Source organism: Salvelinus sp. IW2-2015, linkage group LG3 (assembly GCF_002910315.2).
Source record: "Salvelinus sp. IW2-2015 linkage group LG3, ASM291031v2, whole genome shotgun sequence".
Classification (NCBI taxonomy): domain Eukaryota; kingdom Metazoa; phylum Chordata; class Actinopteri; order Salmoniformes; family Salmonidae; genus Salvelinus; species Salvelinus sp. IW2-2015.
This window is the reverse complement of record NC_036840.1, coordinates 17,139,282-17,147,081: the sequence shown is the minus strand read 5'-3', so window position 1 is coordinate 17,147,081 and position 7,800 is coordinate 17,139,282.

Here is a 7,800-nt window from a genome sequence, read left to right as displayed (position 1 = left end):
GGACTACATAAATCCATCCAGGTCGTCGGGGGGGGGGGGGGGGGGGGGGGGGGGGGGGGGGGGGGGGGGGGGGGGGGGGGTCATCAAATGAATTATACTTGTGAGCAAACAATCCATAACTGCAGGTGGCAGTAAATTGCCAACCTTGGCTTTATACTTGCTCAAACAAACTCCAGGTGGCAGTATGTGGCAGGGCTTGCAAACCATCACGGATTACAAAGGAAAAACCAGCCGCCAGCTGCCCAGTGACGAAAGCCTACCAGACGAGCTAAATGCCTTCTATGCTCGCTTCGAGGCAAGCAACACTGAACCATGTATGAGAGCACCAGCTATTCCGGATGACTGTGTGATCACGCTCTCCGTAGCCGATGTGAGTAAGACCTTTAAACAGGTTAACACTCAGACAGATTACAAGGACATGTACTCAGAACATGCGCTGACCAGCTGTCAAGTGTCTTCACTGACATTTTCAACCTCTCTCTGACCCAGTCTGTAATACCTACATGTTTCAAGTAGACCACCATAGTCCATGTGTTCAAGAACGCCAAGGTAACCTGCCTAAATGACTACCGCTCCGTAGCACTCACATCTGTAGCCATAAAAGGCCTTGAAAGGCTGGTCATGGCCCACCCCAACATATCCACAGAAGACACAATCTCTATTGCACTGCACACTTCCCTTTCCCACCTGGACAAAAGGAACACCAATGTGAGAATGCTGTTCTTTGACTACAGCTCAGCGTTCAACACCATTGTGCCCTCCAAGTTCATCACTAAGCTAAGGACCCTGGGACTGAACACCTTCCTCTGCAACTGGTTCCTGGACTTCCTGACGAGCCGCCCTCCCAGGGGGTGAGGGTAGACAACAACACATCCACGATGCTTGCTCAGTCCCCTCCTGTACTCCCTGTTCACCCATGACTGCATGGCTGAGCACGACTCCAACACCACATTTTTGCAGACAACACAGCGGTGGTAGGCCTGCCTGATCACCGACGATGATCAGACAGCCTATAGGGAGGAGGTCAGAGACCTAGCGGTGTGGTGCCAGGACAACATCCTCTCTCTCAATGTGGGCATGACAAAGCAGCTTATCGTAGACTACAGGAAATGGAGGGCCGAATACGCCCCCATTCATATCAACAGGGCTGTAGTGGAGCGGGTCGAGAGCTTCAAGATCCTCGGTGTGTCACACCCTGATCCGTTTCACCTGTCTTGTGCTTGTCTCCACCCCCCACCAGGTGTCTCCCATTTGTTCCCATTATCCCCTGTGTATTTATACCGGTGTTTTCTGTCTGCCTGTTGCCAGTTCAGCTTGTCTCGTCAAGCCTACCAGCGTGTTGTTCCCTACGCCTGTTTTTTCTAGTCCCTGTTTTCTAGTCCTCCCGGTTTCGACCTTTTCTGCCTGCCCTGACCTCGAGTCTGCCTGTCCTTTCGGACTCTGACCTGGTTTACGAACTTCTGCCTGTCCTTGACCTGCCTCTTGCCTGCCCCTTGTATTTTAATACATATCAGAGACTCGAACCATCTGCCTCCTGTGTCTGCATATGGGTCTCATCTTGCGTCGTTATACTATGTCCACATCACTATTATGGTCCAAACATCAACACAGTCGTGAAAAGGCACGACAATGCCTCTTACCCCTCAGGAGGCTGAATAGATTTGGAATGGGCCCTCAGATCCTCAAAAAGTTATACAGCTGCACCATTGAGAGCATGATGACTGGCTGCATCACTGCTTCGTATGGCAACTGCTTGGCATCCGACCACAAGGCGCTACAGAGGGTAATGCGTACGGCCCAGTACATCACTGGGGCCGAACTCCCTGCCATCCAGGACCTCTATACTAGGCGGTGTCAGAGGAAGGCCCAAAAAATGGTTAAAGTCTACAGCCGCCCAAGTTACAGACTGTTCTCTGTGCTACCACACGGCAAGCGGTACCGGAGCACCAAGTCTGGGACAAAAAGGCTCCTGAACAGCTTCTTCCCCAAGCGATAAGACTACTAAACAGTTAATCAAATGGCTACCTGGACTATTTACAATGACCTCCTTTATTATTTATTGATCGTAATTTTTTTGCACTGACCCTATGCACACTCACTTGACTCTATCCACGCACTCACACATACTACACTGACACTACAACACACACACACATTGACACCACACTCACACATACGCTGCTGCTACTCTGTTTATTATATATCCTAACTGCCCGGACACTTTTACCCCTACCTACATATACATACTCTATTACCTCAACTACCTTGTACATTGACTCGGTACTGGTACTCCTTGTATGTATTTATTTTATTTTTATTTAACCTTTATTTAACTAGGCAAGTCAGTTGAAGACCTTTAAACAGGTTAACATTCACAAGACCGCAGGGCCAGATGGATTACCAGGACGTGTACTCCGAGCATGCGCTGACCAACTGGCAAGTGTCTTCACTGACATTTTCAACCTGTCCCTGACTGAGTCTGTAATACCAACATGTTTCAAACAGACCACCATAGTCCCTGTGCCCAAGAACACTAAGGTAACCTGCCTAAATGACTATCGACCCGTAGCACTCACGGCTGTAACAATGAAGTGCATGAAAGGCTGGCCATGGCTCACATCAACACCATTATCCCGGAAACCTTAGACCCACTCCATTTTACATACCACCCCAACAGATCCACAGATGATGCATCTCTATTGCACTCCACACTTCCCACCTGGACAAAAGGAACACCTATGTGAGCATGCTATTCATTGACTACAGCTCAGCATTCAACACTATAGTGCCCTCAAAGCTCATCACTAAGCTAAGGACCCTAGGACTAAACACCTCCCTCTGCAACTGGATCCTGGAATTCCTGATGGGTGGCCAACAGGTGGTAAGGGTAAGTAACAACACATCTGCCACGCTGATCCTCAACACAGGGGCCCCTCAGGGGTGCGTGCTCAGTCCCCTCCTTTACTCCCTGTTCACTCATGACTGCATGGCCAGGCAGGACTCCAACACCATCAGCAAGTTTGCTGATGACACAACAGTGGTAGGCCTGATCACCAACAACGATGAGACAGCCTATAAGGGAGGAGGTCAGAGACCTGGCCGTGTGGTGCCAGGAGAACAACCTCTCCCTCAACGTGATCGAGACAAATTAGATGATTGTGGACTACAGGAAAAGGAGGACTGAGCACGCCCCCATTCTCAGAGACTGGGCTGCAGTGGAGCAGGTTGAGAACTTCAAGTTCCTTGGTGTCCACATCACCAACAAACTATCATGGTCCGAACACACTTAGACAGTGGTGAAGAGGACACTACAAAGCCTATTCCCCCTCAAGAGACTGAACAGATTTGGCTGAGTCCTCAGATCCTCAAAAGGTTCTACAGCTGCACCATTGAGAGCATCCTGACTGGTTGCATTCTGCCTGGTATGGCAACTGCTCGGCCTCCGACCGCAAGGAACTACAGAGGGTAGTGCGTACGGCCCAGTACATCACTGGGACCAGGTTTCCCACCATCCAGGACCTCTATACCAGGCAGTGTCAGAGCTGTCTGAATCGCCATGTCTCCAGCCCGTCCAGCTACTCATTGGACCTTATGATCACTCGGCTACGCATGCCTCTCCCTAATGTCAATAAGCCTTGTCCATTGCTGTTTTGGTTAGTGATTGTCTTATTTCACTGTAGAGCCTCCAGCCCTGCTCAATATGCCTCAGCTAACACTCTTGTCACACCTCCCACACAGGCAGTGATCTCACCTGGTTTAATTGATGTCTCTAGAGACAATACCTCTCATCGTCACTCAATGCCTGGGTTTACCTCCACTGTATTCACATCCTACCATACCATACCTGCTCCTTTTACTCTCCGTTCCGAACGTACTAGACGACCAGTTCTTATAGCCCTTAGCCATACCCATATCCTACTCCTCCTCTGCTGATGTAGAGGTTAATCCAGGCCCTGCAGTGCCTAGCTCCACTCCCATTCCCCAGGCGCTCTCATTTGTTGACTTCTGTAACCGTAAAAGCCTTGGTTTCATGCATGTTAACATTAGAAGCCTCCTCCCTAAGTTTGTTTTATTCACTGCTTTAGCACACTCTGCCAACACGGATGTCCTAGCTGTGTCTGAATCCTGTCTTAGGAAGGCCACCAAAACCCCTGAAATGTACATCTGTGGTAAACCGTAGGGTGTTAGGTTGAGCGTGCAGAGATTGACACAGAGACAGGGAGGCTTTAGTCAGAAAACAACTTTATTTAGGACAAAAAATAAATATATCAAAGAAATAACTTAGGTTTTGCTCAGTCTTCCTTCTCTCTCTTAACTAGTGTCCGTCTCTCTCCCTTCTCTACCACGGTGCCATCGTGCTCCTTCTATTTAGCCTCCAAGGCTGATTGGCACTTTCCTCCTATTACCTCCACTTAGCTGTCCGTGTCGGGGTGCCCAGCTCCCGTATTCCCAGCAGAGGGAGCCAACGTCGCCTCACGTACCTCCCCACTATTACCATCTCCCGGGGTAGACCTCCTGGGATACCACACATCCCTAACTATAACATTTTCCGACAAGATAGAACTGCCAAAGAGGGCAGAGTTGCAATCTACTGCAGAGATAACCTACAGAGTTTTGTCTTACTATCCAGGTCGGTGCCCAAACAATTTGAGCTTCTACTTTTAAAAATCCGCCTTTCCAGAAACAAGTCTCTCAACGTTGCTGCTTGCTATAGACCACATTCTGCCGCCAGCTGTGCCCTGGACACATTATGTGAATTGATTGCCCCCCATCTATCTTCAGAGCTCGTGCTGTTAGGTGACCAAAACTGGGACATGCTTAACACCCCGGCCATCCTAAAATCTAAGCTTGAATCCCTCAATCTCACACAAATTATCAATGAACCTACCAGGTACAATCCCAAATCCGTAAACACAGGCACCCTCATAGATATCATCCTAACCAACCTGCACTCCAAATACACCTCTGCTGTCTTCAACCAGGATCTCAGTGATCACTGCCTCATTGCCTGCATCCGTCATGGGTCTGCGGTCAAACGACCACCCCTCATCACTGTAAAACGCTCCCTAAAACACTTCAGTGAGCAGGTCTTTATAATCGACCTGGCCCGGGTATCCTGGAAGGATATTGAACTCATTCCGTCAGTAGAAGATACCTGGTTATTCTTTAAAAGTGCATTCCTCACAATCTTAAATAAGCATGCCCAATGAAAGAAAATGTAGAACCAGGAACAGATTTGCCCGTGGTTCATTCCAGACCTGACTGCCCTTGACCAGCACAAAAACATCCTGTGGCGTACGTCATTAGCATCGAATAGCCCCCGCGATATGCAACTTTTCAGGGAAGTTAGGAACCACTATACACAGGCAGTTAGGAAAGCAAAGGATAGCTTTTTCAAACAGAAATTTGCATCCTGCAGAACAAACTCCAAAAGGTTCTGGGACACTGTAAAGTCCATGGAGAATAAGAGAACCTCCTCCCAGCTGCCCACTGCACTGAGGCTAGGAAACACTGTCACCACCGATAAATCCACAATAATTGAGAATTTTAATAAGCATTTTTCTACAGTTGGCCATGCTTTCCACCTGGCCACCCCTACCCTGGTCAACAGCCCTGCACCCCCCGCAGCTACTTGCCCAAGCCTCTCCCATTTCTCCTTCACCCAAATCCAGATAGCTGATGTTCTGAAAGAGCTGCAAAATCTGGACCCTTACAAATCAGCAGGCCTAGACAATCTGGACCCTCTCTTTCTACAATGATCAGCAGTCATTGTTGCAACCCCTATTACTAGTCTGTTCAACCTCTCTTTCGTATCGTCTGAGATCCGCAAAGATTGGAAAGCTGCCGCAGTCATCCCCCTCTTCAAAGGGGGAGACACTCTAGACCCAAACTGCTACAGACCTATATTTATCCAACCCTGCCTTTCTACGGTCTTCGAAAGCCAAGTTTTCAAACAGATTACCGACCATTTTGAATCCCACCGTACCTGCTCCACTATGCAATCTGGTTTCCGAGCTGGTCATGGGTGCACCTCAGCCACGCTCCAGGTCCTAAACGATATCATAACCGCCATTGATAAGAGACAATACTGTGCAGCTGTATTCATCGACCTGGCCAAGGCTTTCGACTCTGTCAATCACCACATTCTTATCGGCAGACTAAACAGCCTTGGTTTCTCAAATGACTGCCTCGCCTGGTTCACCAACTACTTATCAGACAGAGTTCAGTGTGTCAAATCGGAGGGCCTGTTGTCCGGACCTCTGGCAGTCTCTATGGGGGTGCCACAGGGTTCAATTCTCGGGCCAACTCTTTTCTCTGTATACATCAATGATGTATACATTGCTGCTGCTGGTGATTCTCTGATCCACCTCTACGCAGACGACACCATTCTGTATACTTCTGGCACTTCTTTGGACACTGTGCTATCTAACCTCCAAACGAGCTTCAATGCCATACAACACTCCTTCCGTGGCCTCCAACTGCTCTTAAACGCTAGTAAAACCAAATGCATGCTTTTCAACCGTTCGCTGCTCGCACCTGCCTGGCCGACTAGCATCACTACTCTGGACGGATCTGACTTAGGTATTTGTAGTTGTCCACATATTCTAGGTGTCTGGATAGACTGCAAACTCTCCTTCCAGACTCACATTAAGCATCTCCAATCCCAAATTAAATCTAGAATCGGCTTCCTTTTTCGCAACAAAGCTTCCTTCACTCATGCTGCCAAACAGACCCTCGTAAAACTGACTATTCTGCCGATCCTTGACTTCGGCGATGTCATTTACAAAATAGCCGCCAACACTCTACTCAGCAAATTGGATGCAGTCTACCACAGTGCCATCCGTTTTGTCACCAAAACCCCATATACTACCCACCACTGCGACCTGTATGCTCTCGTTGGCTGGCCCTCTCTTCATATTCATCGCCAAACCCACTGGCTCCAGGTCATCTATAAGTCTTTGCTAGGTAAAGCCCTGCCTTATCTCAGCTCACTGGTCACCATAGCAGCACCCACCCGTAACAGCAGGTAAATTTCACTGGTCACCCCCAAAGCCAATTCTTCCTTTGGCCGCCTTTCCTTCCAGTTCTCTGCTGCCAATGACTGGAACGAATTGAAAAAATCACTGAAGCTGGAGACTCATATCTCCCTCACTAACTTTAAGCACCAGCTGTCAGAGCAGCTCACAGATCACTGCACCTGTATATAGCCCATCTGTAAATAGCCCATCCAACTACCTCATCCCGATACTGTTTTTTTTCTTTCTCCTTTGCATCCCAGTATCTCTGCTTGCACATTCATCTTCTGCACATCTATCACTCCAGTGTTTAAATTGCTAAATTGTAATTATTTCGCCACTATGGCCTATTTATTACCTTACCTCCCTTATCTTACCTCATTTGCACACACTGTACATAAACGTATTATATTTTTTTCTATTCTGTTATTTACTGTATGTTTGTTTGTTTATTTCATGTGTAACTCTGTGTTGTTGTTTGTGTCGCACTGCTTTGCTTTATCTTGGCCAGGTCACAGTTGTAAATGAGAACTTGTTCTCAACTAGCCAACCTGGTTAAATAAAGGTGAATAAAAATAAATAAAAAGAGGAAGGCCCTAAAAATTGTCAATGACTCCAGCCACCCTAGTCATAGACTGTTCTCTCTGCTACCGCACGGCAAGCGTTACCGGAGCGCCAAGTCTAGGTCCAAAGGGCTTCTTAACAGCTTCTACCCCCAAGCAATAAGACTCCTGAACAGCTAATCAAAGGGCTACCCAGACCCCTCTTTTACGCTGCTGCTACT